Genomic DNA, 22,597 nt, shown 5'->3' with positions numbered 1-22,597 from the left:
ATTAGATAGATAGATGATAGATAAGGTAACCGTAGCAGAGCTCCAAAAGTGGACAAAATGTCAGCCTCAGAGTGTCTTTTACACAAAAGGAGGGCCCTAATTGGGATGGACTGCAATTCTGAAAAATAGGACAAGGAAATTTGGGTCAATGCACTAAAGAAACTTGAAATTCTAAATTCTCCTGGGCCTACAGACGTGACCTAAAACAAACAGACAAACAAACAAACAGGCTTTCAATTAAAGAAAAATTTATACTGAGCAAGGCAAAGAAAATGCAGGTATACAATTAGGAATTCCTTTGCTTACAACCGCTGATCTAGGTTCTTTAAGGAAAGTTGAACAAATTTAATTCCATTAATGAGAAGGTACTCCTTGGCAGATTAGTATGGCAATGTAATAAAAGATGGATTCAAGGGAAAAGAAAATTTGTTTTCAAATAATCTTCTGCTGGGGTTGCCTCGGTGGCTCAATCAGTTAAGCATCTGCCTTCAGCTCGGGTCAGGATCCTGGGGTCCTGGGATCGAGCCCTTCAACAGACTCCCTGCTCAGTGAGGAGCTTGCTTCTTCCTCTCTTCTCTGCTGGTGCTCTCTCTCTCTCTCTCTCAAATAAATAAAATCTTTTAAAAAAATAAAAAATAAAATAATCTTATGCTGTAATCCAGATATGAGGCACTCATAAATAACAGGACAACGGCAAAGTTCAAATAACAGAGACAGCCTTATTTCTTATTTAATGAAGTTTATCAAATATTTGAGAATAATATTTGGAAGTCATCTGTCAGAACTCCAAATAGGCAACCAGTTAAGGTCATCAAATCCAGTATTTCGCTCTTTTGCTCACAATTTTTACCTTCCTTTTTCATTCCTCATTGTGATTATTCAAGGTTTTTGTTGTTTTGGGGTCATTCAGTCCCGCAGGCAACAATTCTGTTCCATTATTTTGCTTTCTGCTGTTGAAATTACCTCTTTTTCACTTATGATGCTTGTCTGAGACGTGAAACACCCAGACGCCGCAATGATGAACGTCATTTAAGTACCTGAATAAACAAACTTATCTTAGGGCTATCAATTTTTCTTTTTGAAGCTCTCTGAAACGTTTTTAATGTATCACCCATTGTTAACAACTTCATCATGTTTCTAATTAATTGTGTCCCCTTCTGGGCTAAGAAGTATGCTAACAAAGCATTTCTGTGGTTGGGGAAGGAAGTATGGAGAATTTCCCTACAACTTTGTTTTCTAGATGTCAGGAAGAAAAGCCTGAAGTAAACTCCATGTTCTATGTGCTTCTCATCTAAGGTAGATATAGATAAGGACTGCCCGCAACAGGGGCACCTGGGTGGCTCAGTTTGGTAAGCGTCTGCCTTTGGCTCGGGTCATGGTCCCCGGGGCCCTGGGGTCGAACCCTGCGTCAGGCTCCCTGCTCAGCGGGGAGTCTGCTTCTCCCTCTGCCTCTCCCCCACAGCTTGTGCTCTCTCTCTCACTCATTATCAAACAAATAAATGAAATCTTAAAAAAAAAAAGAATAATCACAGCAAAAAATAGTTTCCAAGTTGCCTTTTATATTTACACTCATCATATAAATTTCACTCTGCATCTTTTTTAAAAATAAGTCCTCATTCCAGACTCTTCACCTGTCTGTCACCATCATTGGCTTATGAGCTGACTATGACTGCTAGCTGGTAAATGGTAATTGCAGTTGGAATCAGCCTTGAGTCTCCCATTTATCTCGCAGAATCTGTCTCTTTTTAGCTGTTGGAGCCCTGCATTTTCTTTCCTGACTCAGTAACCATTAGGACATGAGCCTTCCTCTAGATTCGGAGACAGCAATATCAGGCAAGTGTTTATTAAAATAATACATATACGTTTGCCAATATTTTTGCACTGGGGAGGCCTCAAACTAAAACCAGGCTTCCCGCCCTCAGGTTGATTCAATTTTGCCTCAGACCAATCCCTTACCAAAGACTTGAAGTGGCCATATGCATTGCCTGAAGGAATGGTCTTTCTCACTTTCATCCATAAGGCAATACAGCTTTGATGGCATTTTTGAAAGGAGAGACACAAGAGATTGAATAATGTTATTATCTAATATCATGTAGCTGAAAAATATTACACCATTATTACTAGTCTCTACTGAATTTGTTCTTAGGTGCTCTGCAGTTCATTTGTAAATTCTTTCATATGTAAATTACTGTCTATTATTTTACTGTAAATTTCTTCTTTTTAAAGTTTTAATTGTGATAAAATACACACAATATAAAATCTACCATCTAACCATGTTTAAGTGCACAATTCAGTGGCATTAGATATACTCATTGTTTCGATATTGTCCTCATTATCCATCTTTTATCCGACAAAACAGTAGTCCCCACCTCACACCCTTTTAAACAATAAAACACTTTAACACCCTTTTAAACAAAAAACCCTTTTAAACAATAACCCCCACCTCACACCTATCCCCAGCTTATAGCAACCATAATTCTACTTTCTGTTTCTAAGCATCTAACTACTCCAGGTACTTCATCTAAGTGAAATCATACACTATTTGTCTTTTTGTGACTGTTTCATTTCACTTAGCTTAATGTCCTAAAGCTTCATCCATGTTGGAGCCCGTGTCAGAATTTCCTTTCTAAGGCTGAATAATATTCTATTATATGTGTATACTGCATTTTGTTTATCTATTCATCTGTTGATGGACACGTGAGTTCTGCCTTTTGGCTGCTACAAAAAAATGCTGTTATCAATATCCATGTATTTATTATAAATTTCTTTCTTCTATAAAGAATTTTGCATATTAGACTTGAAGCAATACTTCAGTAAAATCATCCCATCACAAAGGAAAGTGATTATAAAGTATTTTTTTGGTTGTTGATTTTGATACTTGGACAACATAAGAAATACCAGAATCAGTGGGAACTGGAATCAGAAATGGAGTGAGACAGTTTGCTAGGTGGCCACCTGGGAGATGAACATTAGGACAGATGGGAAAGCAAAGGCAAAATCCTTGAAGTAGGTTAGAGGCAGTAAGAAACCCAGCGTTAGTGGAAAAGAATGTGCAAGGGAAACAGGCTAAGAAGTCAGCCGAAAGGGTGGCCACACAGGGAGGTTAGGCCATATTTTGGATTTCATTTTAAATGTGGTAGTGAGGCATTTGAGGGATTTGAGCAGGGGGGAGACACAACTTCATTTATATATTTTTGAAGGTCCCTCTGGCTGTTACGCGAAGAAAGTCTGGAAAACAGTCGGAGGGTGCAGGGATAGAAAAGGAAGGCTAAGTTATGGGAGAAGTTCAGGAAAGAAAAAAACAAAACAAAACAAACAAACAAAACAAAACAAAAACAAGAAAAAAACCATAGTGGCTTTGACTCAGCTGAAGTGATGTCGCTGGTGAGGGCTGTAGGATTTGGAATATAGCATTTTGAAAATATAGCTGACAGCTCTTGCTGGTGGATTAGAAGTGATTTAGAATTTAAATTCAATTCAACAAATTAAAAAATACAAAAAAAAAAAAGAAGTGTGGTATGAGAGAAAAAAATATACTGAGGATGACTCCAAAGTTTTCTCCAGAATTTTGGTTCTGAGCATCTCAGCGACTGCCATCACCATTTCAGGGGTGTGAGAGATTGTGAGAAGTGCGGATTTGTGGAGGCAAGTTCAGAGTTCCACACTGGATGTGTAAAGTCTGAGATGCGCGTTATTGCCCCATGTGCAGATGTCAGGTGGGCATGTGGACAAGCGAGTATGGGTTCCGGGGAGAAGCTCAGGCTGGAATAATCCATCTGAAAGTTATCAGCATCCTCATCATTTCTTAAAAGATAAAACTGAGTGTCATGAAGGAAATGACTGAAGATAGGACATAAAATCAATCTGAGTCCTGAGCCCTGGTCAAGCAGACGGGGAAAAAGAAGATCTTGAAAAAGAGAATGAGAAATGGCCAATGAGGTAAAAGGAAAACCGGAATAATGAAATGCTCAGGATGCAGAGAAGAGAGGTTTCCATGACAGAGGGAGTGGTTCAGTGTACTGAAAATGATGCTGGATCTTAGAAGAGAATTGAGAATGATGAGTAGATTTAGAAACACGGACATCACTGGATTTCTTGAGTGTAGTAATTTTTGGTTGACGGAGACTAAGGAAGATGAGTTCTAATTGAGGTAAGTTCGAAAAAATGAGAGTTGAAGTAGAGAACCATACATTCAAGGGGTTTTGCTAGAAAGGAGCATGGTAGCTATAGGGCTTGTGGTCACAGGAGTTTTTTGTTTTGTTTTATGGGATACATCGCAGTACATTTCTATCCAGGTGGCATTTTATCCACAGAGAGGAAATATGGCTGCTGCAAGACAAGGAAGGTATAATTGTGGGAGCAAAATCCAGGAATGGGAGAGAAGGGACAGAATACACTGCAGCGGTGGAGAGAACAACCGTAAATGGGAACAGGGATATTTTATCCATTGTAACAGAAGGAAAGGAATATATATGAAGTACACTTAGAGATATATTGGTAGATTTTTAGCGAGAAAATACATACATTCTCTTTTCATTGCCTCTATTTGTTCAGCAAAATAATAGGCAAGTCCGTCAGTTGAGAATGGGCTGAGCAAGAGATTATGAAGATTTAGGAAGTGCACTAATAAAGAAAATAGAGCTTCCAGGCATGACTGAGGCCCCGCTAGAGGTTTGTGATCACAAATCTAAAGTGAGACCCTCCATACATTGTATGTTGCTCTACCATATATCTCATTATAACCATTTCACTGCAGATAAGGAGTAGACGGGAGAGAACAGGAGCATGAGAGGATTAAAAGACAATACAAAGGTATTAGACTCCATGGATTACGTTTTCAAACTTTTTTTTATTATTTAGTCCCCATAGTCATATTTCATCATTTGATGCCAATTACCCAGGTTGATGGATGCTAAAGCTCAGAAGAAATAATCGTTGCCTTGTTTTATTATAGCAACTGCAATAGCACATCTAGCAATCCTAAACAGATCATGATACATGTATATCCATATGCATCCATATACATGTATATGCACACTATATACTATAATACACACATATGTATTATAGTAATTCAATGTTCAGAGATAAATATTACATAACTGAATATAAAATTCAGGGACAGTTATTTTTTTAAGATTTATTTTTACTTATTTGAGAGAGAGAGTGTGTGTGAGCAGGGAAGAGGCAGAGGGAGTGGGAGTCCTAAGCAGATGCCACACTGAGCACGGAGCCCCACACGGGGCTTAATTCCAGGACCCTGAGATCATGACCCGAGCCAAAACCAAAAGTCAGACATCTAACCGACTGCGCCACCCAGGCACCCCAGGGACAGTAATCTTAAAGATGGGTGAGCTTTGCAACCTTTTAAAAGAAAAAGAAAAAAACATGTTGAAAGTATATGACAATTGTTCTTTACTATAGACATAGTGTTTAGTCTATTACTAGGATAAAGTCACCAACTACAGTTCCCTGAGACTCCCCCTAAAGGAGTTAAATTTGCAAACAAATAGTCTTCCGGAACAATGTTTCTTTGAAATGATTGGCTGCACATGGCCTGCTGTTCCTCAGTTTTACTCTAGAGCTCCTTAAAACCCTCGGGGATATAACTTTTGGCCTTGGTAATTAACCCACTTTACTTCGTCAATTTTGTGAAAACATTCTGAGTATTGACCACTGTTTGATCTTCTATACCCAACCTGCTCACTTCCTGGAACAATCTGGTTTTGGGAATCTCCCAAATATCTTCCTAGTTAAAGTCTAAGGCAAAGCTCTAATTCAGCCTATCAGGCATCACATTTTTATCTGAAGTCACCCAAAGATCCCAGTGGTGCTACCCTACATGGATTTCTGCATTAGGGAAACACTTTCTATTGGCCTTTGATTCTCTCATGAGGCATTCTTTCCCCAACTTGCTTGTAAGTTGCATCTGTGAACTTCACTTTTCTCATCATTCTGTCCACCTTTGCACCTCTCACATATTTGCCAAGAAGTCTATTTTTTGCAAGTACTTGGTATTTTTGATAATTGGTACATATTTTTGCTGTTCACAATAAAGTGTACATCAGTATTCTCCAGACATTGCATACATGTTGATTCTGAAAAATGTCCCATACTTTTTTTTTTTTTTTCTGGACGTGTGAACATCTTTTTTGCCTCTTTTCCATTCAGGTGTTGAATGGAATTTTCATAATCACTATTACTTAAGAAATTAGGAACCATTACTATTAATGGGGATTTTTTTTTTTTTATTCCTTTCTCTAAGGGCCTGAAATTCCTGACGTTGTCAGTTCTTTGCTTAGATGCACACTCTGTTGCGAGAACATGAGAGCCACAATTGAACTCCTTGTATCACATCATAAGAATGACAAAGAAGCTTCCATATAGAGAGGACCTGTATTTTTCTCAAATTCCATTGGTAAATGAATGTCCAGAAATACTTATTCCAGGTGACTAAATATATCTGTAAATTTGCATCATCTAGGACTAATATTAAAAAATTATGTTTATTTTTCTCTGAAGAACTCGAAACAGTGAACAGCTTTGTCACTTTCACTCTCCCAGCCAGAGCTGTGAGCTGGACAGGAGCAGGGAGAGAGGTTGGCCTGGTCGGTATGCCCGCCCTGACCTTGTTATTGTCTACTACCGTCTTTACTCTGCTTGCAGACGGACATGCCAGCATTTTCTATCTGACACCACAAAATATTCAATGCAGCAGTAACCCACTAACACTCCTCACCCATGCAAAAACCAAAAGTCATTTTACTTTCAGCCATAGCCAAACATTTATAAATATAGCAAAAAATAAAACTTTAGTAATTGAGCAATTTCAATTCAGTGTTCATCTGCTCAGAAATTATTGCTCGCAGTGAGTCAACAACCAAATCTAATAAGTAAATGAAACTGGGAGACATTAATGAACACAAAGGAAGTGTTAGCTGAAGAGGAAATAGTGAAAACTATGATTTGCCACGGTATTCATTTCAGCCAGGTAAATAACTGCTTATTATACTCTCCCTAAGGGATCAATTAAAAATGAGTCTCGGGTGATGAAATGTACTTTCAGCAATGGAGACAGACTCATTTTACTATTGCTCCTATTTTGTTTGCACATATTCACCATTAATTAGCATAATAATGTTTTTTGACATCATATACATTAAGTAAAATATGTAAAACCAAATTCAGATAAAACACACGTACCAACTACAAGCACACACACACACACACAGACACCAGCACACATGTATACTTTGTGGCTTTGTATAGCAGACCTACTGGTGAATTTGGATCTATTGCCGACATGACGTGCAGCTTTAGGCAAATCATTTTAATGCCTGAATTTTAGAAGTTTTTGGAAGCAGTTAAGATAATTTGCCTGAGATCAACACCACAGATTCAGTTATTAAGTTGCATTTGCATGGATAAAATGGATAAAAACTGATTTGGGTTTTCAGAGTATACAGTTAAGGGCACTTGGCTATCTGGGAGAATAGTCTGGACCATCCTTCTTTCTGTAGACTTGATAGCAGACTCCGCCCCTTTGCCCTAGTTCTACTCACCCCCGTCTTGTGCCTTTATATTTTGAAGTTCATACTCATTTCTGTTCAATCACTGTTATAGCCTACTGCAACTCAAAATCCCACTCCACTTCCTGAGTAAAATGTTCATTTTCACCTCCTTCCTGCCATCCTTCTCAGTGACTTCTGCGCTCACATAAAAAATTTGTTACATCCCACCAAATTATGGTACATATTTGACTTTGTTGCCAGAAGGCACCATTTTACTGTCTAATTCTCAGGGATTATTAATTGTATTTGGCATCTGCCCTACTTTCCACACCTAGCAAATACGCTTTGCACTCTCTGGAGCATTCTACATCTCAAAATTACACCCTTTTCTTTGATTGTGACCTTTTTGGCCACATAAGATTTTCCTCTCAACACTAGTGCTCTATAAATAGTTGCTTTAATAGCGTTGTAAAGACTACATGAGACTCATTCCTTCCTGTAACCTTTTCTAGAACGAGAGTTCCTCTTCCATCAAAGACGGTATTAGTCATCTGTGTTGTCCCTTCACAGCCAGCACGGGGCTTTGATCTTGATAGATACTCAGTAAACTTGTGAAGTTCAACTGAATTAAGGAATGTTGAGAATTATAGAAGGAACTTCTATTTCCAATGATAAATGCATATATTTATCACCTATCCCTTCCCATATACCACTCAAGTGATAAAATGATATTTTTTAAAGAATTAATATATGACCCAAAAATAAGAAAGAGTTTCTTCAGCTTATTAAAAATTTTTGGATGTTTCTTTTTTTTTAATTTTAATTCCAGTGTAGTTAACATACAGTTTAATATTAGTTTCAGGTGTACAATACAGTGATTCAACACTTCTGTACATCACCCAACAATTCAACTTCTGTACAACAAAGTGCTCATCACAAGTGTTCTTCTTAATCCCCATCCCCTATTTCACCCATCCCTCCACCCACTTTCCCTCTGGTAATCAATCCTCTGTTTGTTTTCTATAGTTACGAGTCTGTTTTTTGGTTTACCTCTTTTTTTCCCTTTGTTTGTTTGTTTGGTTTCTTGAATTCCACATTTGAGTGAAATCATATGGCATTTAGCTTTCTCCGACTGGCTTATTTCACATAGCATCATACTCTTTAGCTCCATCCATGTTGTGGCAAATGGTAAGATTTCATCCTTTTTTGTGGCTGAATAATATTTCATTATATACATATACCACATCTTCTTTACCCATTCATCTATTGATGGACACTTAGGCTGCTGCCATAATTTGGCTATTGTAAATAATGCTGCAATAAACATAGGAGTGCACCAAAAATAGTGAAATACTTAAGAATAAACGTAAACCAAAGAGGTGAAAGACCTGTACTCTGAAAACTACAGAACACTGATGAAAGACATTGAAGATGACACAAACAAATGGAAAGATATTCCAAGCTCAAAGACTGGGAAATCAAATAATGTTAAAATGTCCATACTGCCCAAAGCAATCTATAGATTTAATGCAATCCCTATCAAAATACCAACAGCATTTTTCACAGAGCTAGAACAATCCTAAAATTTGTATGGAACTGCAAAAGATCCTAAATAACCAAAGCGATCATGAAAAAAGAATATTTCTATTAAAAAATTAGCTTTAAGATGATGATGGGGACATATCCAAGAAACCACCAACCAAAAGCTGGTGTAGAAAAAACCTACTACACATCTATATGTCTTTCCTCTTATTGAGACTTGGAGAAACTCTAAGCTCAGAGCCAGCAAATACAAAGAGTAGTGGTGGCCTTGTGAGCAACTACAAAAGCAAAAAGAGCAAAAATAAATGAAAATATAAAATATTATTATAGTCATATTATATATGTAATTTTAATATGTAAAAGAAACCTGAAAATGTTTACTTTTTCATTAAGAAAACCATAAGGCTTTATTCTGGATTTGACTTGAAAGAACTTTCATCTTTAATGCATAGCTTTTATTTTTATTGCCTTTTTTTTTAAACAATCCATATGTATTTGACAGACACAGTTTCCTAATACCTTTACTGACTTCTTTCCTGCTAATAAAATCCAATGATCAATGGTGTTGGTCTTAACTAATAAAATCTCTCCCATTCTCTAATTTCTAACCCTCTCTAGAAGGTAGCATTTAGCCATATAGTTCAGTCCTGGCCAATGGAGAACACTCAGAAGTTTCCTGGTAAATTCTGATAAAGGGAACAGATGTTTCAGCATAGCCTGCTTGCCCTTGGTCCTGCTTTGAATGTGGGCATGATGTCCAGGGTTATGGCAACAATTTTCATGCATGAGGAAACAAGCGTGAGTATAAATGAATACAACTGTCAGTGAAGGGGAAATTTCAAAAGACTTAGGGTTGCTGATGACACTGTTTGCCTCTGTGTGGCTGGTTGTGCCACACCTCCCTTAAGACTTCTGTTCCTGTGAAAAAATTCAGTCCCCATTTGTTTCAGTGAATGTTTTTCCAGTTAACTGCTGAGTGTATTACTGGTTAATCATTTCATTGTTTTTAAGACCAAAATACCACATGATCCAGTTCCTCTGTTTTTAAAGCCTAATTGAACATATATGATAAACATAAGTTGTAAAAGTGCCTACAGAGATACACAAACATATATAAAATGAAATAATATGTAATAAACTAGACCTAGCACAGACCAAGATGGGTTGATAATTTTCATGTCAATTTATGATGAACTTCTTGTTATTCAAATCTTAAAATTAACATTACCTTCGTAACAAGATTTTGTCAGATTCCTGTCAAGCTCATTCAACTGAAATCATCCAGAGCGCCCCACCAAGTCACTAAAATATTTCCAAACTGAAGAGGATGTCAGATTTGTATCTAGTCAGCCCTAAGAGGAGATTCTGTGATATTAAGATCCTGGACCTTCCAAACATACAGAGCGCCTAAGTAAATTGGCACTGTTGTCATGTAAGACACATCATGTTTTGTGACTCAGGGACTGCTTCTTTGTTTGTGACAAATGTAGGCACTATCAAAAAAGCTGTCAGCTCTCTTAGATGTGTAATTTTATAAGGGGCTAATTTTTTCACACTGCCTAATGAGATTTTGCTAGCAAATAAGTGTCTAAAACATATGGGGATAATGTTCACTAGCTCCAAGGGAACTGTTATCTTTAGAACTGTCAGAGTTAAAATTTTAAAGGGATGAAACTTATTTTTTTTAAATTAATTGCTTTTGTCTACTGTTCAACACATATGTTAGGGCTAAAGAGAGAATTTGTGCTAACATCCACAACTGTTTGACAAGTCATTAAACGGCATCATGTTTACACTTTTGTAGAAAACTAAAATCTTGATCGCTCTACTCGGGCCACCTGACTTTATTATTGGTAATGTTTTATATCAGGAAAATATAATAATCCCTAAATTCTTATCTTTCTGGGGGTCCATAATATATATTGGGCTTACAAGTATTATTTTTAGTTTAATGTATTTTTATGTAGATACTCTCTCCCTAAATTGATTGTAGACCCTACTAGAGAAATTATATGTTAATTTTATTTTTAAGTAAGAACATGCAATTGCTCTGCCCCATCCAGAAAAAGAGTTCCATGTATATATCTTGTGGTTGATGCCGATAATTATGCTCACTTAATGATAATGAGGGTAAGAATAATTTGCCTGCATTCAAAAAATACTTATGAATTGCACACACCTACCTTTTGGTTGGGAATTTGCTTCAATCAATATATTTGAGGTCATCACAGAATGGGAAACTCAGATAGAAACTGGCTCATACCTAAGTGCCTAAGTAAGTCAATTAACTCTTGCTTTCCCTCGCAGAAGCACACCTAAATGAGCAGTAGCCTGGCTGGGAAAAGTTGGTCTTAGTGGCTTAGCAATTATCAGAAGAGAGTCTGATTGGTAGAAAGACATCATCAAGAAAGAAACAATTTCCCTAAATGTAGGTAAAGTCTACAATAACTTTTTTTCCCCCAAAGACCAGAATGTGTACAGCATGCAATCAAATATGCAAGCTTTTTTGGCCCTGAATCACAAGGCATATTTCACAGCCTTCAATACTCTGACAATGAAGATCTTGTCAGGTCCTTTGAGACACCCAACCTGGGCCCTTTCTCAAGTTATTTTTGTAGTCCTGTGTCCCCATCCAACTGTTCTTAAAGGTATACAGTTTTCCCTGCTATCCAAAAGTAGAGCTTTTCGACAGCTTTTATTTACTTATTTTTTAAAGATTTTATTTATTTATTTGAGAGAGAGCAAAAGTGAGAGAGATATAGAGGGAAAGGCAGAGGGAGAAACAGAGTCGCGGGGCTAGATTCCAGGATCCTGGGATCATGAGCTGAGCCAAAGGCAGACGCTTAACCAACTGAGCCACCCAGGCACCCAGGTACCCCCCAAAGTAGAGCTTTTCTATGGAAACTTTTGTAAGCCAAGATAGTGTAAAGTGAAGAAGCAATTACCATTAATTTATGTGGGAACATTTTTGAGCATTCCCAGACCCCAAAAAATAACCTCTCTTAGGCCTTTTCTAACACCTTAGGTCACATTTTGCTAAAGGGATGCACAAAATAAATGGAAATAAGCACAGATACTCACAGACACAGTTTAGAACTATGAGGCTTGAGTGAAGTGCTGAGCGCAGCCCCTGGGAAGGAGCTCACCGGGACCACTCTTGCTGCTGGGGGTGCACTGCCTTTATAACAACAGCTCCCTGCGAAACAGAGACTGAATGCCTATTTTCACTTTTCATCTTTGTCATAAAAACAGAAATCCTCTTTGGATTTCTTTCTGTTAACGAAAACAGAGAGTAATGTAGGCCTTTCCCAAAAGCAAAGTGGAAAAATGTGAACTTTCAAAAAGCGAGGGATACCTCAATGGTAATTCTGGTATATGCCAGAGAGCTTACCTGCAGCCAAAGGTGAACCCTAAGCAATACTGGACACTTAATTTATGGGCATAAGGGTATCTTACCCCTGGAATATTCATTTGATCATTCCCATCATCTATTTACGTAAGAGTTTCCAGTCCTCGCTGGGTTGAATGTGAAATAAATCCCAAGTGCCCCTGGGCTGTAACTGCGCAGGCCTAAAATTTAGTCTAATCTGTCAGCGTTGGATTTGTGTTTGCGTCTCTTGGTTCCTCTATTTACTGTGTGTTCTCGGACAGATGATTTCACCTCTTGAGTTGGGCTCCTATTTGAAAAGAGAGCTAAAAAGTGAATATCATTAAATGAGATAGTGTACTCAGCCTTAGGATAGTACCTTGCGTTCTTTTGTCTCCCCAGGCATAGAGGAAAAGAAGCTAGTTCTTTTCCCACATTTCCTGAATATAATGAAAAAGGGGATTGTGTTTCTGTCAGAGTTATAGATCTGATTTGCTCTTCAACACAGCATCAGAAGTTGCAGAATTAAAATCCAATGAAATTTCAGCAAAGGCACAACATCAGAGTCACATTTCTTTTCTTCTCTATCAAGCTGGTCATGAGTCTACCCCTTGGTTAATGTTTTGCCTTGCCTGTAACCTCTGGACTCAAAAATGCAAAGACATTTTTGTGATTATCCATTTATTTACAGGGATAGATTGTTATTTCCTTTTATCTATACTAAATCAAATAAGCAAAATCTTATCTTTTGTAGCGTGTAAGCTTTCTTAAAATTTTTGAAAATAAGATCTTTCAAGACAACATGCTTTCTCTAAGACTGTTTTCTGCCTTAATTATTAATGTGGCGTAAAATAAACAATAATATTATAATCAAGTATTTAGGGTTACCTATTATGTTCTATTCAAAATATGGAAGTTTGACTGTTCTTATTTGAGCATGGGCAAATACATCTGAGTATGTGATTGTGCCCTGCACCTATAAATAATGAGTGGGGAAATTCACTTAACATATAACATGTCAAATCAATGACTACTTCCTAACAAACTCGGACCAAGTGATCAACTTCAATATTAGGCAAGCTGTAATTTATTTGTTTTCTTTAATGGAAGGTGAGAAACTCATTCTTCTTTCAATGTTTTTTGTGACAGACATGAATTTGGTTTACAGCTTCTCACTCTATCTGTTCTTTTAACATCATTCAAGTATATTTAGAATGAAATAAAGCCAACATTGATGGCATTGTTGACCAAACTGATGTCCAGAAAATCTGCAAAGAATATTAGAAAAATTGAAGACATAATAGAGAATACTGAATTAAAAAAAAAATCTCCTGGAAACATTAAGCATTAAAAGAAAGAGCACAGTAGCTAGAAGCAAGAGCACGAGGGGGGGAATATCACTTTAATCCCTTGCTAATTCTCACAGATCTGAGTTCTCTGCGGAAACTGAGATATGAAGCACACTGGCCTTAGGCATATAAAAAGCATCAAAAGTGAAAAAGATCACACCAAGTTTCAGCAAGGTTTGATCTTTATGCTAAAAAAAAAAAAAATGGGAAAGCCTAATCTTATGCTAGCTCAGTATAAGATGAGAGATTTCCAGACAAATCATAAATGCTAAGAAAATACTTTTAAAAACTAAAATAGCATTTTTGAAAACATGAAACTCAATGTAATAAAGTAAAATTATTCAGGATATCAAGGAACACATGAAAGTACACTACTAAGACGGTTATTGTTTTTAACAATAACATATAATAGAGACAGGAAAAAAACAAATTTAACAACTATATTTGAAGATTTAGGTGATGAAAAAATACCCTGCTGAATAAAATATAAATATGTAAAATATGTTATCATTTAGGGTTTTATTTAAAAAGGTTTTCTACGAAGTTGAATTGTTCAAAACATATTTAATAGAGATTTAAATCAAGTAATGAAACAAATTTTGATCATTGAAAAAATGTGATAATTAAGAAAAATCAAAGTTCCCCTTAATAGTAACTAACCTATAGATCTTATTCACAATTTACTAGTTATTATAATCATTTTGTTCACAATATTATAATTCTGAGCTGGGATGGATACAGAAGGTAAGATACCAAATGACAAAATCGCTACAAAAGCTAATTCGTCAGTGTCTGCCTTTGATCCGAAGGACAGCAATGTCATTTAGAAGATAAAACGATGCATCATGGAGAGAGAACCACCATGAGTTTTTGCCTTCATTTTTGTTTTAAATTTTTACTCCTATTATGTTAAGGAACAAATTGTAGCAGTCTTTGAAGAACTGATACTAGAAGTTGCCTATGGCTTTAAAATTAAGTGCCACCTTAGATTTTATGGCAATAATTCTCAAATTGAATGCATATAGCAATCACCTGTCTTACTTGATAAAAGTTAAATGCTCAGGTCATACCCTGGAGATATTGATTCAGTGGGTCAGCTGGAGGCCTGGAATCTATAATTTAAACAAGTTCTCCAGAAGGTCGGATTACAGTTGTATATTGGCTCTCAATTTAAGAGACAGTATTCTAGAGGCTGAAGTAAAAACCCAATTCCCATATTTGCACTCCCTGGTGATAGAGAAGCCTTATAGCCTTTCGGAATATGGAGTAAAGACTATTATTGCATTGGTAACTTCAGGAAAGTCATGGCAGGGAAGCTCTATGTCCACCAAAATCTATTCTCCTCTTTGTCCGTACAAACTATAGCTGAGACATCATTGTCCAGTCATCTACGTTTGCTGGGTAGATGAATCATGTGATGAACTCTTACCAATAGAACTTGAGTGGAAGTGATATGTTCCCTCTCTGCTCAGTGAATCTAAGAATCGTATCATACATCTTCTACACTCCTTCCCCTCTTCGTGAGGCTAGAATGATGATGATCAGAGAGAACTTAAAAGTCACGTTTTAAAGTTGGAAGAGATGCCATCAGTCTCTCCCCCAGATGACTGCCAATTGTTGTAGTTCACCCTCCGTGGACTGTGAAGAGAGAGAGAAATCAAATTCCATGTTTTAAAACCTCTAAAATGTTTTGGGTTCACTTATTAGTTATACTAACTATTATACAAAGTATAAGGGAAAATGTTATTATTATAATATTTTCATTGTAATTAATATTATTGAACTCATACTATAGACCAAGGGTTAAGTTATTGCTTTAAATATCGGCTCATTTGATCATCTAAACAAGCTCATGACATGACACTTGTTTTCCTCATTTTACCAGGAAGGCAACTGAAGGCATAAAGAGGACACAGAACAGGCTTCAGGTTACTCAGACAGGATTCTAATCCAGATGGGTCTTTTGAGACTTTTACTCTAACCACTATAAATTCAAGAGAAATTTTATATTTCCATCCATTTCCACAGAAAATTTAGTGATTTGCTGTATCTGTAGACCTAATGATATTTGTCAGCATCATATTTAAACTGATAATCTGCAGAAGATTCTCTTTCAGTGACAGGGAGATTAATATTTCATTGAGCGAGAAGAGACTTTAACGGCAAAACAACCTGAAGGAGGGATCTGAAGTAAATTATCCCCAAGAGGATTGGTCATGCTGGCTTCCACAGCACATATACTAAAATTGGAATGATACAGAGAAGATTAGCATGGCCAAGAGGATTGATCAACAGTGTGTTAAATTGGGGATGCTGTGGGGGTGAGGATCCTAGTACCATACCAAATGGATCATCCAGGCCTTGCAACGAGATCAAGCTATAGCTGAGAGAATTAGCGTTTTCTGTTCAGTGAGAGGAAATAAACTGGGATCTAACTTCTGGGTAAAATAGCAAACAAAAAAAAAATCTTTATTTCCTTTGGTTTCTTAACTCTATTCTTTTCATGATTCTATTTGTACTTGGCTGTATTTTGTTCTTAGGAATAAATGTTGAAAATTATAACCAGGAAATAATTATCTACTCCTGGTCAGGCAAGACTGTAAAACATAAGAAATCCAGTGGCCAAGCACGTTGCTGCCCGCAGAGCCCTACAGGGAAGACCTGAAAAGCTTGCTGAAGCTGCAAGACCCTTATGCTATAAACCACAAGAAGTCAAAAACTGCTGTTTTTTCTTCACAGGATCAACTCCATTTTTAAAAAAAATTTTTAAAGATTTTATTTATTTACATGACAGAGAGAGAGACAGCCAGTGAGAAAAGGAACACAAGCACCGGGGGTGGGAGAGGAAGAAGCAGGTTCCCAGCGGGGCAGGAAGCCCGACATGGGGTTTGATCCCAGGACCCAGGGATCAGGCCCTGAGCTGAAGGCAGACGCTTAACAACTGAGCCACCCAGGCGCCCCAGGATCAACTCTATTAAAGTCCTTCCCGAACTTGAAATTCTCAGGTCCTGGGTATAACCTGAGCAATTCCCTTCACTCTTCCCCGCCCCCCCAGGCAATATAGAGAACAAACCAGAATTAAAAAAAAAAAAAAGGTTCTGTATTCTGATGGGACAATAAATTGATGACACTTCAAACGGAGACGTTCAAAATAATTATTCACTATTGTTTTAGAAAAGCAGTTGAGTAGTCCAGAGTAAAGTGGAGGAGGAAATTCTGAGGCCATGCTTCAGGGCATATTCTTTAACACAGAAAAAGTTCTGTAGTACAAAGGAATCTTGCCTCAAAGGCATTTTCTGGGGCATTTTGGACATAGGTAAGGGTCCTTTTGAGGATCAAGAAGTCTGAGGGGAATTGCTGAATTTGGTTGAGGGAGCCATGAACAGTAAACAGTTTGCAGTGTATGGGATAATTTTTCACACAATGAGCACCTACTCTTGTCCCATTGACTTTTAAATACCTTACAGGATCTTTATGGGGGAAAAAAGGTACTTGTGACTTTCTAAACTTACTTTTGCATGATTTTAAAAGGCACTAAATTCTTTAATCATATAACTGGTAAGTTAGGGAAGACTTTAACCCTGTTCTATTCAGAAAAGTACCAAGAGTTTTAAAAAAAATTACATACCAATGGTGGTGTTTGTTTTTGAGTTTTTTTTAAATGTTTTTTTATTATATTATGTTAGTCACCACAGAGTACATCCCTGGTTTCTGATGTAAAGTTCGATGATTCATTAGTTGCATATAACACCCAGTGCACCATGCAATACGTGCCCTCCTTACTACCCATCACCAGTCTATCCCATTCCCCCACCCCCCTCCCCTCTGAGGCCCTCAGTTTGTTTCTCATAGTCCATAGTCTCTCATGCTTCATTCCCTCTTCTGATTACCCCCCCTTTCTTTATCCCTTTCTTCCCCTACCGATCATCCTAGTTCTTATGTTCCATAGATGAGAGAAATCATATGATAATTGTCTTTCTCTGCTTGACTTATTTCACTTAGCATTATCTCCTCCAGTGCCGTCCATGTTGCAGCAAATGTTGAGAACTCGTTCTTTCTGATAGCTGAGTAATATTCCATTGTATATATGGACCACAACTTCTTAATCCAGTCATCCGTTGAAGGGCACCTCGGCTCCTTCCACGATTTAGCTATTGTGGACAATGCTGCTATGAACATTGGGGTGCATATGGCCCTTCTCTTCACTACGTCTGTATCTTTGGGGTAAATACCCAGTAGTGCAATGGCAGATCATAGGGTAGCTCAATTTTTAACTTTTTAAGGGACCTCCACACTGTTTTCCAGTGGCTGCACCAACTTGGATTCCCACCAACAATGTAGGAGGGATCCCCTTTCTCCACATCCTCTCCAACAATTGTTGTTTCTTGCCTTGTCTATTTTTACCATTCTAACTGGCGTAAGGTGGTATCTCAGTGTGGTTTTGATTTGAATTTCCCTGATGGCTAATGATTTTGAACATTTTTTCATGTGTCTGTTAGCCATTTGTATGTCTTCATTGGAAAAGTGTCTGTTCATATCTTCTGCCCATTTTTTTATTTGATTATTTGTTTCTCGTGTATTGAGTTTGAGAAGTTCTTTGTAGATCTTGGATACCAGTCTTTTATCTGTAGTGTCATTTGCAAATATCTTCTCCCACTCTGTGGGCTGCCTCTTAGCTTTTTTGACTGTTTCCTTGGCTGTGCAGAAGGTTTTATCTTGATGAAGTCCCACAAATTCATTTTTTCTTTTGTTTCTCTTGCCTTTGGAGATGTGTCATGAAAGAACTTGCTGTGGCCGATGTCAAAGAAGTTACAGCCTATGTTCTCCTCTACGATTTTGATGGACTCTTGTCTCACATCGAGGTCTTTCATCTATTTGGAGTTTATCTTTGTGTATGGTGAGAGAGTGGTCAAGTTTCATTCTTTTGCATATAGCTGTCCAATTTTCCCAGCACCATTTATTGAAGAGACTGTCTTTTTCTCCACCGGATATTTTTTCCTGCTTCATCAAAGATTAGTTGCCCAAAGAGCCAAGGGTCCATTTCTGGGTTGTCTATTCTGTTCCATTGGTCTATGTGTCTGTTTTTGTGCCAGTACCATGCTGTCTTTGTGTTTTGGGGTTTTGCTTTTGTTTTTGTTTGACATAGAGAGCTGAGAGTGAATGGCGGATAAGGGGCAGAAGAAGAGACAAAGGGAGAATCTTAAGCAGGCTCCACACTCAACGCAGAGCCCCATGGGGGGGCTCGATCTCAGGACCCTGAGATTATGATCTGAGCGGAAAGAGTCAGACACTTAACTGAGTGAGCCACCCAGGCACCCCAATGGTGGTTTTTAATTCACCATTTAAACATATCTATCAATGTGGATTTGTGGCTGTTGTATTCATGGCAAGAAATACATTTATATACATGAGGTAATTATATACACACATGTGTGTATGAGTGTAGGTGTTTCGTTAGTCCTCATTTCAAAATGTCAAATAAAGGAAACATGCTGACAATATTCAGTTGAATATTTAAAGTTGGGTTTTACAGCTTTGTCCACAAGTCCACAGTTACCAATTACTTACTCTGCTGACACTTTTTTCTTTGCTGACAGTTTTTTCTTTTTCTAATTAAACCATGGGATGGTTAAGATTAAGTGTACATTTTACAAAGACACACGCCATTGTATTTGACAAAATTATACTTCCAGTGTTTCAAATAATGTCTGAGAGCTATAATACTGTCCCTTGCATGCTTATAAATAGTCTATTCCAAAATGATAAAACACTCATTTCTTAAAGAATAGCAAAATGATAGCAAAACATCAAAAGCTGAAAAACATTAGAGAAAAAATAAATTTTTCAGCTGCAGCAGGTCATTAGTTCAAGAAAGGAGAAAAATCTAAATCAAATTACTTTCTTCTATTGAATTAAACAGTGAACCTGATTGAAGAAAAATCAATGAGATAGTGAAAGTTAAAAAAAAAAATCCATTTATGTAATGAATAGTGGATAAGCATCTTTTCTTTAGAAGTGAATGAAAGCACCCTGCATAAAAATAAAGTCGTGCTGCTTAGAGATGTATGGTTTATCACTAATTAAAAAGTCATAAAGGAAATGTGATTTTCAGAATTACTAACGTGGCAGCCAGGGAAATGTGCGGCTCAGATCTGCTCCAGGGGGCATAGTTCACTGACAGCCTCGTCTGGGTCCATCTCTCCTCGGGATTTACCACTGTAGTCACACTGAGGCAGTGCTTCCAGCAGCTGTCCATGGTCAAGCGCGGTATGGGTACCAGCACAAGACCAGTCCAGTAGGACACTGGGCTCTTCTGATGGGTGACCTTAGCTTGAGACTCTCACACCTGCCTAATTCAAGTTTCTTTGTCCCAGTCCTTCTGCCCCCTCTCCTTTCACAGGTGTCAGACCTCCACTGCCTTCTGAAGATACTCACAGCATTCTTCTATTCCCTCCCCTTTGTCCTTCACAGGCATTTCCCCCAGTACATTTTTGAATGTCTAATCTTACTTTGGTCTTTGGTTTTGGAGAACCTGAACTGACACACTAGCAATAAGTATAAAGAAAATGACAAATTTTATAAAATTTATATATTAGTTTGCATGAAAAATTTCCTCTCTCTACTGTCATTGCCTACGAAACAGACAGAGGTGCAGGTGTGGTGAGTTAGTAAGGTGGGTTTAGAATCTCATTTTAAACTGAATAAAATGTTTGAGCATTTGTTTCACTATTCATCAATCACACTTAGTCATGAGGAATTTCCATTAAAGAATTTACAAACTGAAGAACATTGCTATCAGCGATATTCACATAATTAATGTAATCCATTGAGTGATAAATTTCATAAACTGTGAAAAGATAAGAAATGAACAATTGATCCTAAAATTATCCTCAAAGGATTTTGCTCACTAATTGATTCTGTTGCAGGATTGTTTTAGCTAATCCAATAAAAATTGAATATCAAAGTTAAAATATTATGAAATGATGTGACATATTTTTAATATGTATGTGAAAAGATAAATGAGGTCCTTCTTATGCGGTAGAGTAAAAAGAGTATTAGTATATTTAGAAACAATCATATACTATTTTAAAAATCCTTGCTTGCCAAGAGCTTTCGGTTTCTATCTTTGCAGCAGTTAGCTAAGGATAAGATCAAGCACACAAAAATGGAACTATACTGCTCTCATTTGTGTTCTCTTTAAAAAGATATAATACTTAAATTTAAAAATCTGTATGAACATGCAATACTAGATTGGATGATTAATCCACTTGAAATGGATGTGAAACATGTTAGCCAATAATTCAAGAAGAATTAATTAAAAATGATTTTGAATCCAAAGCAAGATTTAATATATCTAATTATGGTAAGTTTTAAACACAATTAAAACTTACATAACTCACTCCTTGAAAAGAACTAAATTTATTATTAGAGCATTTCCAACTACATATTTCAATTAAAACAGGTGTCAGTATGCAGTATATAGTTACTGGAAGGCAACAAAACCAAATGCAAATGTACAAGAAAGAAATTTGAGAGTTTTTTTTTTTTAACCATGGAAGAACCAAATTCTATTAAATTAGCAGAGATGCATGAAATGCATTAATTTAAAGGTGATTGAAACAATGTTTCATATTCACTCACTATTATTTGAAAATTATACATTAAAATTATTTGTTTGTTAGAGGCATTTTGGTTTTTTTCAGTCCTGCACTGACATGGTCCCATGAGATCTATCCCATATCGCTAAAGCTTCTTGTAATATTGTCTTTTTCTCCCCCCTGCTTTTCTTCTAGTTCTCTTAGGTCTTTTAAAACTATGGAAATTGAATATTAGTCTTGACAGAGGGTGAGATTTTGTGTCAAATTTGCTTCTTCCTGTGAGTAAGAGATGCCCCAGCAGTTTAACTGATCCCATGGTCACATTCCCGCTCCGTGTGGTCATATGGCTAAGTGTGAGTCAATGGCATGAAGAGGAGATAGTGTCTACAATTCTGAATTATCTCCTTAATAATAGAGCCCTGGATGTCCCTTCCCCACCTGCTGGTGGCTGGGAAACAGTGATGCTGCTGCTACCTGGAAAGCCCACATTTGGTTTGGCATTGGTCTGTATCACAAGTAAAATATATTGTACTTAAGGCACAGATTTGAAACTTTCTGTTAGCCAATTTCTCTTTTTTAAAAAAGTACTTATTTATTTATTTTAGAGAGAGACAGACAGACAGAGAGAGAGAGCAGGCACATGAGCAGGGGGAGGGGCATAGGGAGAGGAGAGAGAGAATCCCAGGAAGACTCCCATTCAGCAGGGAGCTAAACCTGGGACTCCACCCCAGGACTGTGAGATCATGACCTGAGCCGAAATCAAGAGTCAGGTGCTTCACTAGGCACCCAGGTGCCCCACCAATTTCTTAATAATTTGTATTTTAAGATACGATTTACTTTCTGTGATACTTGTTACTACCCCACTCCATGTCAGAACACAGAATTATTTTGACATTAACTGACATCTAAAGGCATCTTATTTGTGAGAACACTTTTTCCTCACCGTCTTTACCTTCACAGTCTGTCATTTGTCTTGGCGTATCATTCCCATGTCCACTACTGTTATTTTCTTATTTCTCTCATCAAATACAAAAACAAAAGAAAACCAAAACATGGCCTATTTTAACTTATCCTAATAGCAAATTTTATTCAGTATTTTTCTTTACTGTTTATATAGATACCCTCCAATTTTTTACCTTTCTTCTTTCTTTTTCTTTTCTTTTCTTTTCCTTTTTTTTTTTTTTTTTTTTGAGAGAGGGAGCGAGAGAAGGGGTAGGGGACAAAGGGAGA

General features: G+C 37.2%; 1 pseudogene; it reads left to right on the top strand.

Annotated features, from left to right (window-relative positions):
- The first annotated feature begins 15,985 nt into the window (after positions 1-15,985).
- On the top strand, positions 15,986-16,046 carry LOC121103304 (annotated as a pseudogene).
- Positions 16,047-22,597: the final 6,551 nt, after the last annotated feature.

The sequence above is a fragment of the Ursus maritimus genome, unplaced genomic scaffold (assembly GCF_017311325.1).
Source record: "Ursus maritimus isolate PB19 unplaced genomic scaffold, ASM1731132v1 scaffold_18, whole genome shotgun sequence".
NCBI classification, from domain to species: domain Eukaryota; kingdom Metazoa; phylum Chordata; class Mammalia; order Carnivora; family Ursidae; genus Ursus; species Ursus maritimus.
The sequence above is the reverse complement of the archived record's forward strand: the minus strand, read 5'-3'. Positions and strand labels throughout refer to the sequence as shown.